Below are 15,753 nucleotides of genomic sequence, written 5' to 3' on the forward strand. Positions count from 1 at the left end.
CTATCATGATTTCCCCTAGTTGAGAAGATATCTCACTATAAGCCTTGAAATCTGAGTGCAATTAATCTAACAAAGCAAACAACTGCACCTGTTCAGAGATCAAGATAAGTAATAATATGAAGATCAAGAAAGTGACTTGTATAGTTGTATGAAATTCAGATCATAAAACAACTGCTAGTTAACAAACAGAATATGAAGATCAATAAGAGACATATACAGTGAAAAATTAATCTATTAAAAAATATGAATTTCAATTTAACAAACAAGAAAATCAAAACATCCCTACAAGGATGTCAGTGCAAACACTCCCCACCTCTCTTCTTGCCCTTTTTTTTGGAGGAGAGAGGAGGGGATATTTGACAAGAAAACATAAACTCATCAGAAAATTAAAATCTACAAAATTGATGTACCGATTGCTTTAGAAGAGGCACTTATCACCCCCTTTTTACTTGCAAATTAATTAACTGATTTTAGTGTCAGCATGATAATTGAAGTATTCATGCATAATAAATTTTAGTGAGGCATCCACAACACTTTGGACGATTTGAGAATCCCTCCTTTGTAGGAGGAATAGAGAAAAATGGGGAGGGGGATCAATGGAAGCTTTTTCACAAACACTAATATTAGTCTTCTGGCAGGAGTCTTACTTAGCCAAAGATTGTGCTAAGGTCTGCAACGAATCTGCAAAAGCGGCCACTCCACCAGGTGGATTAATACAGCTCCGAAGTCTTTCAAAAAGGCCACGCATTTTCAAAGCGGATGCGCGCGGTGCACTATACTCCGAGGCCCTCCGATCAGCTGCACAAAGATGGGTCTGGGCTTCCTCTCTTGCCTCATGCAAGCGGTTTTCCAAGTGAGCACAATTCATCTGTCATGCGGGGGAAAATATGTAATAAGAAAAAACGAGTCGGTGGGATAAAAAATTAAAATTATTAAAAGCATGTTTCTCTAATAGACAAGAAAATTACAGTTGCATGAAGATGATTTACAGGAGACACCAATATCGCAACCAGACAAAGGCGTATGGTTCCCAACCAAAATTTCATATATGCATTAATATATATAAAAAAGTACTACAGATTTTCTCTTGCATCTAAATGTCAAATAACAATTACATCTCACACATTTTGTGTAGATGCTGTGATGCTGAATTAACAATAAAGTAGGTTGTTAGAATAGCAAAGAAAGCAAAGAGGATTAATCTAAGGAAGCTGCAAGTGTCTGCTCAGTAGTTTTATGGTTAAAAAAATGGAATGCTCTTACTCTGATTCACACAAAGTTAATAAGTAACAGCCACTAAGGCCAGAGGATTTTTTTGCTTTCTCTTATAGTGTATTATTAGTTTCTTAATAAAAAATTGTCGAGAGGATTGCTTAGCTGGCTAGCTTCAAGGAAGGGAAAATTGGTTTAGCATGCATCCCCTAATGAAGATTGTGTAGTAAATTAAGTTTTCCAAATGAGCTGTTCCTTCAATAGACAACTTTGATTTATAATTCAGTAGTTACAGATACACCAGTTAAATGCTGTTTCCTTTTCTTTTCCGTTCTTTTTTTCCATTTACTTGTTTTACCATATGTGACGCAGCAAATGGCATTAATTAGAAACTCTAAGTAGGTTATCTAGTTTCATTGTTCTCCCTTATCCCTGGGGTTCCAAATCATTTTAGTTCAATTCAAATCAGTTGCCCAAGGATATTTCTGAAATTCTGAGAGCTAGAAAGCAAGCACAATAAACAACTCTTCTATTTTTCCAGCTAATGTTTTCGAAAAATGCTTCCTTTAAACCAACAAAAAACTTTTAAAATTTATTATTTTAATGCAAAAAATTTCATTTGCCTGTAATAAAGATTAGTTACAATCTTTAGTTTATCCAAAGGACTTGACTAAAGTCACCATAAGACTATAGGAGCCTATAATTACCAATTCAGAGGGCAAGGACTAAAAAAGAGGGTAAAGTTTCAGCCACAGGAATCCAACTCAGGGATCTGAAACTTTTGTTATTGTTTCAATTGTACATTGTTCCCACTTCAGAAAAAAGCCATAGAACAACTAAATCCCAGCTGAACGGACTGTCAATCATAAACTATCCTACCTTACCCCTTTCACAATTTCCTGATATTAAACATGTTGAATATCTCTACAATTGACAATGTAGCCCCTTAACCCTCTTAGCATATCCAAATTTAATTGGAATCTAACATCACTCTTTACGTGACAAGGTGTGTTAAAGAACAATTAATACTTAACAGGCTATGCTACATTTTTACTTCCCCATTGCAACTAAGCCTAATGACCCTAACCTAGTCATAGAAGTTCACAAGTATACATCATGTTATGCCCCAGAATTTCAGTGTCAACACCAAATGCTTGCAGTATCATTAGAATCTAACCATACACAAAACTCAATTTCCAGAGTAATCATGATAACCTAGTGTCATTAAGTGCTAACATATTCAAAAAACAGACATTTAACTATCCTTTGGGAGGCACACTCACGCATACTTTAGTTTGAGTGTGTATATATGCATGCCTAATGGACATAACAACATTCAGTAGAAATTCAGAAAGACAAGAATGTAAAAAATTAGTGGGGCAGAAATGAGGAAATCATCTAAGAACTAGTTGTAATTTGTGTGTGTGTGTGTGTGTGTGTGTCTGAGAGAGAGAGAGAGAGAGAAAGAGAGAGAGAGAGAGATTAAATTTGACAAAGAAATAATGAACATTTCTTCATAGAAATTTGAATCAATTAATACTTACAAAATCTCCTACAATGGAAACACTGAGAAACCACAACAAAAAAAAAGGTTAAATTTCAGCTAGCTAATACCTAAGATTCATGAAGGAGCTTCCGACTCGTTTCCAACTCCCTCCTAAGCAAGGAAAACTCATCGAAGGTAGCTTTAAGCTTGGTTTCAGTTTCAGTCAATTGGCTTGACTTGTCTGCAAGTGCACTTTGTAATTCCAACAAAAGATCACTATTGACTTTGGAATTTAACCCCAGCTCAGCCTGTGTATCAGAGGGTAAAGCAATCAGAGGCCCAGCCATGCTCTCAGCAGTGGAACTGTTTGTAAGGGACATGCCCAACTGTCCTATCATCTTATCTTTCCCATCTTTATCACTGACAAGAAGTTCTTCACGATTTGGCTCCACCATTGAGGAATCAAGCTGAGAATTTTGCATTCCAAAGGAATCCATCATATTCTCATCCACTCCTTCTCGAGCTTTGCCATGTTGCCCAGTTAATAACCCCAAATATCCAAAATTCAAAGAACTTGAGATACAAGAAATCTCATCCATGGGGTCAGTAGTAGATATGCAAGGTATGTGGGCTTCACTACCTAAGACTTCTCGCTTGCAATCATCAGCCCTCTCAGCCAAAAGTGCAAAATCATTTGTTTCGTTATTATTTGAAATCTTCTGCCCTTGCAAATATTGATCAGACAATCTCTGCTCCAATTCTTGAATGCGCTTCTCATAAGACACACACTGTGTCTGCTTCATTCTAAGCATAGATTGCAGATGTTTCACATATTCATCTTTCAGATGCAAGGCTTCAGATGTCTTTTCTTGAGCATTTTTCAATAAGTGATCCGGTTGTCATCGTCCGGAGATTCGTATTCAACTTCAGCCCAATGCAAACAATTAAAGGCAATTGCGAAGCAAGGTCGGCCTTCGGTTTTGCATTCTCAACTTCCATTTTGCTAGTCCCGGCAACCTCAACCAACTCACGGCCTTCAAGAAGCTCCTCGGAGTCATATTTCTCAAGGGTGTCCACGAAATCTCCTCGAGGCTCGGCTGAATGGGAACTGTCATTAGACAAAGATAATGAACCTTTAAAGCTTCCATGCTTCTCACCCTTCAAAGGCGATCGGCCAAATGCTCGGGAGCATATCGATCTAGGTACGAAATGTCAATATCAAGTAAACTAGTATCAAAAGGAGCTATATTGACATCACATTGATTGGGGGTTTCAAATAATCCAAGGGATCCTAAAACATCCACAGGTATGTAAGAACTATAAATCTTCGAAACTCCTCTCGTCTCCGAACCTCAACCTCCCTCTTTGTAGCAAGCTTTTCAGCCAATTGTCCGGCCATGCCCATGTAAAGCTTCATAGAAGCCTTTCTTCTCACAACTTCTGCAAGGCAGGCTCGAAATGCAGGGCCAAGCCCACGGAGTAACTTCAACTCCATAAACTGATCATCCTGACGCACCAGTGCCTCTCTAAAAACAGGAAACTGTAACTTTGACGACAACAGTGACAATTGTTATCTGTTGCATGTAATTATGTAGAAAGAGATTCATTTCATTCTTCTTATCCCTACAGAAGTCCAATAGCTTAGAAATTTCATGATCACAAGCCTGCATCTTAGGCAGGTGATTCCTGTCATGGACATCATACATAGGACCCAAGGCTGAAACTACATCATGAGGACGGAGGGATGAAGATAATTGGCTGGACAGACACTCATCCACTAGTTTCTTCACTGTATTGACATCATTGCTGCATGGATAGACACATGTAAGTATTCATAGGCTTTTAGAAATAACATGATTAAAAAAGAACCAGGTATCATGATCATACAAACCACGGAATACAAACAGTAAATACAATGGTTAATACATAAGACACAAGTGACATCCAGAGTCTTTTTTACTTATATTGGTAAGTTACACACACATTAGTGATTAGGCTGTCTACCAACCACTATTTCCAAACCACACAGAAGTGGGATCCTTGTGTATTGGATATGACATTTTTTAAAGTTACACACACACCCAATGGGTCTTGAACCCATGAACTACCCTCAATCCCATTATTAAGGGAGGAAAAAGCTCCTTTTGTGCTAAAGCCCATTGGTCAAGTAACATCCAAAGTCTTGTGTACTTTAACTTGCTTAAACCAAGATTTTGACTCCATGGCCGCTTTCAATTTTGGGGTTTAGGCATTTAGCATTATAGGCAGTAGAGCCAAGCAAATGAGGTCCAAAACACCATAAAGGTAGTTCACTTATCTGTATCACAATCCCTTGCTATGCTATGAGGAGAACCTAGGTTCAAATCTCTCTCCCCCCACTTATTTTAAGCAAACCAAATTTTATTTGAAAAAAAAAAAACTGCCATGCTATCCAGTTTCCTTGTGTGTATATACATATAATCTAGGTCATGGCTTCAAAAAGTTTAACATCATGACATGGACCAAAGATCTCTAAACAAGAAAAAGCACACGGGAGAATGCATGCACACATACACCATACAAGCCAGGTACGTTACTAGCCCAGATGGTATATCATATTGTAAACTGAACCACTCCATGTATACCTGATGAACAAGGCATCATGTACGTCTGTTGAAGAATGTGTACATATGGAAAAAAGTTAACTAGCACACATTTGGCAAGTATGCACTTCTAAATTAAATTGAACATAAACATCTTCAACCATATGTCCAGAAAATGCTCTCCATTTGAGATATGCTGAGTAAAAATTTAACCTAAGACTAGCATAACAATAGAACATCCAAATTAAACAGAAACAAATTGGGAAAAACGCCGTTCATGTAATACAATTATTTGACATATAAACCAACCCCCAATAGTTACAAAAACCAAACAAAACCACATTCATACAAAGCAACAGCAAAACAGCATAACACCTCTAATACGACCAGCTAAATCTTACCATAATTACGCATCAACCAAATCATTGCACCAAAAAACTTATGACCCAAAGCAAAACACAAATTAAAACAGCTGAAATCTTGACATTTAAGGTTGGATTCTAAGACCTTTGACTGGTCTCACCCTTTGGTTCCACCAATGCAATTGACCATCGAAAATCATCCCCGTTTTCTTCTCCTCACTGGTTCCTTAACTGGTCTCACCTTGCTTGAAAAGAACACAAGCAAATACTCATATTCAAATCATTTAACCATAAAGAGATGCATATGTAATCAGTATAAGAGGGGAGAGTACCATGTCCAGTCCCACAGTCAGGAGGATGTGTCCGTGTCCGTTGCAGCCTTCGTGGCTGATCCTCACTATGTGAAGCCTCAGGTGGGGGGGTGGGTATCTCTGTCTGGATGGAACCAGGGGTGGGTAGCCCAGGGGCGGCCATGAATCTCATCTCATCTCTACCACATACATCTCCGGGGATAGTGCCGGTAGTCGGTAGGGGAGAGGATGTGGGTGGGCAGGTATCATCGCGAACCATGGATGGGGACCGACATGTCTGGGCAAACGTATGGGATGGACCCGCATCATCATGTGCCATGGAGCCCATGTCATAATGAGTGTCCTGCATCATCTCATCTGATGTCTGACTTGCCTCCTCCATCGTGTGGTCATGCACGGGTGTGTGACGGCCACCCGATGTGTGACGGCTCGCAGTTGTGGGATACCGACTAGATGCATGGCACTGACTAGATTGACGGCCTCCATGCCCTCGACGTCCACGTGCTTGCCGACCACGCCTTACAGCCGGTTCACTTGCGTTGCCCACAGTGCGTACATCGTCCAATGTCAATCGACTGATTTCTTCAACAGATTGCAAGGCATTCATACAGTCTGTGTAGATCTCAGACCCTGGTTCGAACTTCGCCATAATCCTCAACTGTGATTCAACCTGTCACAAGTATAGAAGAGTAGTGTTAGGATTTGGAACTAAACTATGCAAAGCAAGGTACATTTATAATAGAACAATCTTTGTAAACTTACCAAAGTGTCCCAGTATGAGGTCTCTTTTGTAATATGCCGAACAGTGATGGAACGATACCACACCATATACTCATCATTGTAGCTCATTACCCCATGAAAGGGCGGTGCTTCGGCAATTGTGGCATGCGCAGCCCATCTAGCAATATGAGTGGCATGTTCTTGAACCCAATTTTTTTCCTGCTTGCCTTGGAGCGTTATCTTGTGAAGTTCAATTGAAGTATCGACATTGTCCGGTACGCCTTACTTCATCCCAAACTGTCGAAGAACACGTTCGGGGTGATGGCCTTCAATCACCCAAAAATGTATGAGCGGCACGATGGACCTCCATATGTGTTGGCCTGCCGTACAATATGCGGGCAGAGAACCCAAATAATCTCTATATGGCTCCCAGACAATCTACAATGATCCAACAAATGCAAACAACCATATTAATAATATATATGTAACGATATCTTACAAACAACCATACAAACAACCATAAAGTGGTTGGTTCCCACTTGTAAGGCACAATACTTGATTTGGCCGGAGCGAAGCAAGCGACACACGATAGGCGCGTAGGACATGCATTGGATGGTCAGTTGTTATCTTAGCCCCTTTCCATCTATCAAACAACACAGACATAACCTTCATATTAATTACTTACATAATTCCCATGCGAAAGAAATTAATGCGGAAATGTAAAATGATAACTAAGTTGAAGATCCTACATACCTGGACGACAAGTGGACACAGGGGCGGTGCACAGTGTGGATGCCTCATCACAGGACATATTTGTGGAAACCTCGCCCACGCCCACAACTGCACTAATAGCAGTGCACCACCAATTTGCTTGGCTGTCTTCTCTAATGCCTTACAGAGGTGTCTATATAGCCAACTTAGTGTTGCACTACCCCAACTATAATTCTTTCCATTGCTGATTGGATTGAAAAATTGTAGATACATGATTAAGAGCCGTTTGCCAGATTTGTCCATAAACAGTATACTACCCAACATTTGGAGTATGTAATACCGAGCATACTGTTGCACACGCACCTCAGTGGCGTCAGCAGGAAGAGCCATTTGGCTTTTATCCTCGGCCCTTCCAACACTGCAGTGTTCTTTTTTGTACCAACTGGTCTGTCCGGTGGAAGGAAGCCTAGCAAATCTATGCAAACGTCATGCCAGTTGTCCATATGGGTAAATCCTACCACCGGCAAGCCATGTACAGGTACCCCCAGGATGACCTCTATGTCTTGTAGCGTGATGGTCATCTCACCGTGTGGCAAGTGGAATGAGTGCGTCTCTGGCCGCCATCTCTCCACTAAGGCCGTGATCAGTGCATGGTCAAGGTCCATATGTGGGACTCGAAGTAACCCATCTAACCCCGCATCTGTGATGTAAGTGGCAATCCGTGGATCTAACCCACCATCAAATAGACCTTTATCTCGGTGACGACAAGTCAGAACACCTGGCACTTCCTGCAAACAAAGCAGCTTAGTATTAATAATAACATTCACTAACCACGTAATAATTACACTTCAAACATAATGCCCAAAATCTTTCTACTACATATATTGATTATAATGACACAAGTGCATACCTCGCTTGCCAAAGGAGCATCCCAAAGCAAACTTGAACGATGCATAGGTTGCTTCGTCAAGACAGTCCCTATAGAGGGTCTTGCTCGATGTGGGTCCATACCTGGCATAAATTAAAGGTGATTAGTGGCCCATCAGCATATTCATCAAATACCCATAAGCTAAATCAAAATGATAGCATCTCACTAATTTTTTTACTTGTTCTTATATCAATAATTTTTTTATGGCCTTTAAGAGGGGAAATGTTATTGTTGAGGGTGGCTAAAGTGTTGTGGTTTGTGTGATGCTGCCTGTACTACATGTACAAGTTTCTTCTTTTCCCCATGAGTTTTTAAAGTTGAACTATGCCATTACTAATAAATTCTTGCTATTCTCTTTGTATCTCTCTTAGTTTTTTTTTTTTTTTTTCACTATTTTATCCTATTCTAAGGGCTCGTTTTCAAAGCTTATTTCCAATTTATTTAGTTTATGGAGTATATAACCACCTCAAAGCATGAATCTGCCCTGCTTGAAGCAGAGAGAATTTTGAGAAGTGCTCTAGAAAGGGCTTTAATAGTAGAGGAGGTTCAAAATCAAAACTACGAATTGAAGAGACAGATAGCTTGCCAGGCATGATTTTGCATCAGATGTTTTTATTCTAATCAAGATAATGAAGTTTGAGTAATTAACCCAGTTTATACATAACACATGCAGGAGGAGAACAAAATTCTTGAGAAAACCAATCGCCAAAAGGTTTTAGAGGTTGAAAAGCTGAGCCAAACCATTCAAGAACTTGAGGAGGCTATTCTAGCAAGTGGGGCTGCTGCTAATGCTATACGTGACTACCGACAGCAGATAGAAGAATTGCATGTATGTTTCATAGATATGTGGTGATTTCAAGTGTTCCACTGAAAATTTATTTACTAAGTCTTCTGATGATTTCGATTTTTTGGATTTTGTTCAAATTTCTAACCATGGTTTTGTCCAACTTCTCAGGAGGAAAAGAGGACACTGGAAAGGGAACTAGCAAGAGTGTCAGTTTCAGCAAACAGAGTTGCAACTGTGGTGGCTAATGAGTGGAAAGATGAAAATGAAAAATTAATGCCTGTCAAGCAATGGTTGGAAGAGAGAAGAATTCTGCAGGTATTTTCCTTCCCATAAAATTATAGGAAGCCCAATTTTTTAAACATTTTCCACTGAAAATTATAATTTTCATAACATATGTCAAGGAAACATTGGAAAAAAGTAAATTTTGACAAAAATTACTAATAAAAGGCAAGTCTCACTAACTACCAAATTAAAAATACATGAATAAATTTCAAAGTTCAAAGTTACAACTTACAAATACAAAGTTCTAACTCCACAGACATACATTATGTCTCACATAAACAACACAAAGCAAATAACAATGTTTCAAATAAAGCCACAAGCATACTAAATCATCTAAACCAAGGTCATTGTAACATTGAATGTTTTCCTCATAGGGGGGTTGATCATCATACTACATTCTCATCTATGTCATTTTTAGCACCCAAATCATCCACAGGATAATCACCAAAATCCCTTCATGCATTTGGAGGTTCATTGGCATCACCATAATCAGTTGCAATTGCTGCAAATAATGAATGAAAAAGACACCCCAATTTACAAATTCATCAAATATTTGTATTGAAACTTGGGTCCAAAAAAATCAAATTTTTTTAAAACACCAACATATAAATACCCAATTTATTTTTGACAATATATCTACATTGGCATAATGCCATCCATGCAGTGAAGTCCTGGCATTTTAGCACGGTGGTGGGGAATTGGGTTCAACTCTAACTCTAAATCAAGGAACATACCAACCATCAAAAACATTGAATTCAGTAACACACATTCAGATTAAATAAACTGCACAGCGACCAAGGACTCACTGCACCCCACTCAATTGCATCAAACTATAAAACAAAAGCTCAAGAAGCCATTTTTACACAAATACTTGCTTCATTGTTTTAAACGGCAATAATAATAATAAGAACTAAAAAGACCCCAGAAACCAAATGAGTTGAAGTATCTCAAATAAACAGAGAAACAGAAAAAAAAAAAAAAAAAGAAAAAAAAGAAAGAAACATTGCTAACCTTTGAGTGCGAGGTCGCCGGCGAAGAAATGGCTTTGGGGTTTGAACGCCGGCGCCGGTAAAGAAACGGGTTTGGGACTCCGACGTTGCCGGCGATGAAAGGGGTTCGGGGTTTCTACAACGGCGCCGGTGATGAAGGGTTTGGGAGTCCGAGTTTTACCGGCGATGAAATGGGTTTTCAGTTTGGAGAGTGAGAGCGTGCAACTGAGTGAGAAATGAGAGATGAGAGAGTACAAAATTGAGTATAATGGGCTTTTACACAAAATTGAAATCCAGACTTATACTCGAACTTCGCACACTCGAGTACCATGAACAGTACCCGAGTTCTAAACACTCGAGTACCAATCTGGATATGCAATTTTGGGAATCCAGATTAGTACTCGCGTTTTAAGAACTCGGGTACCATTCGAAGTACCCGAGTATAAGAAACTCGAGTATAAATCTGGATTCCCATCCCTTGTTCCCGCACAATCCAGACTGGTTCAAAATTGTATATACAGATTGGTACTCGAGTTTTAAGAACTCGGGTACTTTTCATGGTACTTGAGTATGTTAAGCTCGAGTATCAATCTGGATTTTCCCATCCCATGGTGGTGTAGAATCCAGATTGGTACCCGAGTTCCCTAAACTCGGGTACCATATCGTACAGTACTCGAGTCTCTTGAACTCGAGTACTAGGTGACATTTTTTAAAATAGAAATTCCACGCTGGCATGCCACGGTGGAAGTGTAAAATCTAGTACTCGAGTTCTCCAAACTCGAGTACTAGGAAAAGTGGTACATCCCCAATTAGTTCCGAAACAGTGTTTTCTGCCTAAATTTTTTTGAAAATGATGGTATTGGGCCGATTTGGCCCTTACCACTAGTGCAAGTTTGGAGGATCTTTTAGTACAGAATTGGGTCGATGTTTGTCCAATCAAGACCCGGGGAGTAGAGTAACTCATGGTCCACCGTAACCCATCGAGAGCTGGACCTACTGATATAAACACAGAAAGAAATAGAGTAAGTCATAGGCCAATTATAAAAGGTTCTAAAGTAGGTGGACGTAGTCTGTGGTTATAAATGCTTCCAAGTATAACCCACCTAGGCCTGTGTGTCAGACTTTCAGATAATGGTCTATATCTCGGACCAATAGCCCAATACAATCCTTTATGTTTCATTAATCGGTAACATAACAATGATTTTATTTTTGTTTCCGTTAAGTTGCAAACTATATCCTCTAAAGTTTGAAAGTATTTAAATTTTACATTATAAATTTCATAATTTGAAAATTTACTCTTGGGGTTTTATTCCATTTGCATCAGTAATTCCTCCGTCCAATTTTTCTGTTAAGTATTACGTAAGCTTATCACGCATGTTTAGTTTATCCAATAAAATTATGTCATGTCATTTTTAATCTCTTTTAGATTACAAAAATGATGTGACATCATTTTATTGGACAAACTAAACACATGTGGCAATCTTATGTAACACTTAATGGAAAATATGAATGGAGAGATTGCTGATGTAAACGGAATAGAACTTTAAGGGGTAAAATTCAAATTCTGAAACTTTAGATGTAAAATTCTAACACTCTCAAATTTTAAGAACGTAGTTTACACTTTACCCTTTTGTTTTTTAGAATACATAGATAATGGGAGAAATGAGAGGTGAGATGTAACTTGTAACTAGGGGTGTGCATCAGTCGGGTTAGGTCAGGTTAAGGGGATTTTTTGACCCAACCCCTCATGGTGAGTCAAAAAAAATCCAACCCAACCCAACCCACATGGGTCGGGTTGAACCCATGGGTTGGACAATTTATTATTATTATTATTAAATTGAGTAGAAAAAAGTATAAATATAAATATATTAAAAATAATCTAAAGATTAGTATCAATGTAACTCCTCAACACTAATGACTAAACAACAATAATAATTTACTAAGATTTGTGTGAATTAAATGACTTTTATATAGGATAGGGAGAGCTAGTTATTTTTAAAATTTTATTAATTATATAATATATTTTAAATATATATATTAAATATATGGGTGGGTCGGGTTGAGTTTGGCGGGTTTGGAATTTTATGACCCAAACCCAACCCGACCCACTATCAAAAAAAATTTTGTAATTCAACCCAACCCACCAAACCCTAAAAACCGACCCAACCCGGCAGGTTGGGTTAGGTTGAGTCGATTTTGACGGATTGGCGGGTTGGCTGCACACCCTTACTTGTAACTTTTAACTATGATTAGTTTAAGAAGCCAAAACAAAACACGAAGCAAGTTTCTATGTTGGAAAAAAATAAAAAATTATTTTTACATTGCACGATTCATGTAAAGTGTATATTGTAGTTATAAGAATTGCACACTTTTTCTTGAAAGTGTCAAATATTAGTCACATTTCTATCTACACTGTACAGTTTACCTTGTACTATTCATGTTCATGTAAAAGCCATTCTATATTTTCAAACCATTTTTGATAAAGACAACCGAATTTTCATTTCAATTCCATTTTGTCAGTGTTGGAATTTGAGGGGCTTGGGCAAAGTGGCCAGCCGTTCTTCTTCACTTTGCAGTTCCAGCTATTCGGCTTTTAGCAGTACTTTTGTGCGGCCCTTAATGCCACACGGAGCATCGAGTCAAAATCAATTACATCACTTCCTCTTAGTAGCTTAATCGACTTTATACATACATATATATATATATATATATATATATATATATATATATATATATATATGCTTTGTCACAAATGGTATGTATTCGGTATCAGTCAAACTATTACATAGATGATAGATTGTATCAAATACGTTATCTCACTAGCCATTTATATGTATTTCGTATCATACTAGTGGATGACCACCTAATAAGAAACTAACTATTAGGCACTTCAGCTTTCTTTGTATTACTTAACTGTTTTAATTTTATTTCACTACAGTCAGCCCAATGTTTGAGTGGGTTTTCAGCCCGGCGTATAATGCATATTGTGATATTGTAGCATTTCTCAAGATTTTAAAATGAACCTGAATGCCCAGGTGTTTGGCCATGTCAAACAACAGGTTAGATTTGAATGTTCCATTTGGGAAAAATTCTTACAGTTAATGTACTGCTCCTTAAACACAACCTTCATAATTTTACATACGATATACACAATTTTTTGAGCATGTTCACACTTATTATTATTATTATTATTATTATTATTACAGTAAATTTCACTAACATATCCTGAGATTTAAGTTAATACCAATCAAGTCTAAGACATTTTAAAATTGACTAATTTCTTTCCTAAAAACAATTTAATTCCTAACTCTGTTAGCCTTCCGTTACTCAGCTCTCTCTCTCTCTCTCTCTCTCCTACGACTTTGTTTCTCTCTGGCCTCATTTCTCTCTCTCGCTCCTCTCTCTCTCTAACCCGACCCACTCTCCTCTCTCTAACTCACCTTTAATTGTCTCTTTATACTCTCAAGCAACGGCATTGGTGGGGTGGGTTTGTTGCGTGGGTTTTGGAGTTTTTTATTTGGTTTTTGTGGTCGGTGGTGGTTTTTGATGGTGATGGTAGGTTCCGATCTAGGGTTGATTTGTAGTGGGGGTGGTTGTGAGTTCCAATGTGGTGATGGGCTCACTATGGGTTTTTTGGATTTGGGTTTTGTTGCTATGGGTTTGGCTAGGTTTTGTGGCTAGCGGTGGTTTTCGCTGGTGGTAGTGTGTTCCAATTTGGGGTGGATTTGTAGTGAGAATGGTGGTGGATTATGATGTGGTGGTGGGTTTACTATGGGTTTTTTGGATTTGGGTTTTGATGGAGGATTTGCGTGGGTAAAATTGGGTTGTTAGCATGGGCGGCACTAGCTATAGCCCAAAGGGTTCAAATGAACCCCCTTGACTTGGCAAAAAAGAATATATAAAATTTTTATTTTTATTTTGACCCTCTAAAATAAAAAATTGAACACTCTGACCCTAATTTTTTTAAGCACATCTAAAATAACCTTAAATATGATCCTCTTACCAATATCTTGGCATTTAAAAGGGGGGGGGGAATTACAACTTGCCCACTTGTGGTTTGACTGAAATTTAAGTTGCTTATCTGTGGTTTGAAATTTGACACTTTATCCACCTGAGATTTGACCAAAATTTAAGTTGCCCACTTGTGGTTTGATATTCCATGATACAAGTGTTCCGTTGGAGCAAAATTACATATTTAGCTCTATTTTTAACAGATGTAGGTTATAGAAATCTAACTGAGCTAATCTTAGGTGGGTAAAGTCTCAAATTTCAAATCACAGGAAGGCAACTTAAATTTCAGTCAAATCACAGGTGGGTAAATTGTAATTTGTCCCCAAAAAAGAGCCCAACAACAAGCCAATTTAATCTAAAACCTTGAAAATAAAAATTAGTTGTTGAATCAAAAGTGCTTTTAATTTGTTATTTATTGAGTGGGGACTGGGGATGTGAGACTGGCCAAGAATGATTGAGTGAAGAAAAAAAAAAATGCTAACACAACAAAAGTTTTCTTAATATCTATTTAGAAACAGTTTATCTAATTTTGTACTAAAAGTATAAAATAAGTAGGAACTCACATGAGACCCACAAATAATAGGAAAAAATATGAAGTAATAAGTTGACTTATAATCAAGACTTAACACACTTAATACAATTACAAAGAACAATAGTTGTCAAAGTTGAGTTGACTTGTTAAATAAAAAAATTGTAAAGGGTTAAAACAAATTAATAGATAAAAGAATTCTAAGAAATAATAATTAAAGTTCACTTAGCAAAAATAATAATATTTTTATTGTATTTAAAAATAATAAATTGTTAGAAATACTCAATGAATATTATTGTATTTCTTAAATAATAAAATATACATGAGTGCCTTTATATAGGAGGCAAAGTGTGTAATACAAGTATGTGTACTATACAAGTAAACAAGGTAGGCCTAAAGCCCACAACCTATTACACATTAATAGCCCCCCCCCTCAAACTCAAGGTAGGTGTGAGACCAACTTGAGATTGTCAACCAAAGCACTAAGGCATCCCTTAGGATTTGACTTGGTGAAGATAATTGCAAGTTGATTTTTAGATGAAACCGAGAACAGCTTGAGAGCACCATAGACAAGGTGATAACGGATAAAATGACAATCGATCTCGATGTGTTTAGTTCGTTCATGCAAGGCATCATTGTGAGCAATATGAATGGCACTTTGGTTGTCATAATAAAGAGGAGTAGCAAAAGATGTGGACACACCTAAGTCCTTAAGAAGCCATCGTAGCCAAAAGAGCTTAGATGTGGAATCAACAAGGGCACGATATTTTGCTTCAGTACTGGAACGGGCTACAAGGGTTTGTTTCTTGCTTTGCTAAGAAACCAGAGAAGAAAAAAAAGAAA

At 37.9% G+C, this 15,753-nt stretch overlaps 1 pseudogene; it reads right to left on the reverse strand.

Annotated features, from left to right (window-relative positions):
* Window positions 1-75: 75 nt before the first annotated feature.
* LOC142628928 (autophagy-related protein 11-like) lies at window positions 76-8,393 on the reverse strand (annotated as a pseudogene).
* Between the last annotated feature and the right edge of the window lie 7,360 nt (window positions 8,394-15,753).

The sequence above is a fragment of the Castanea sativa genome, chromosome 3 (genome assembly GCF_040712315.1).
Source record: "Castanea sativa cultivar Marrone di Chiusa Pesio chromosome 3, ASM4071231v1".
Taxonomy (NCBI): Eukaryota; Viridiplantae; Streptophyta; class Magnoliopsida; order Fagales; family Fagaceae; genus Castanea; species Castanea sativa.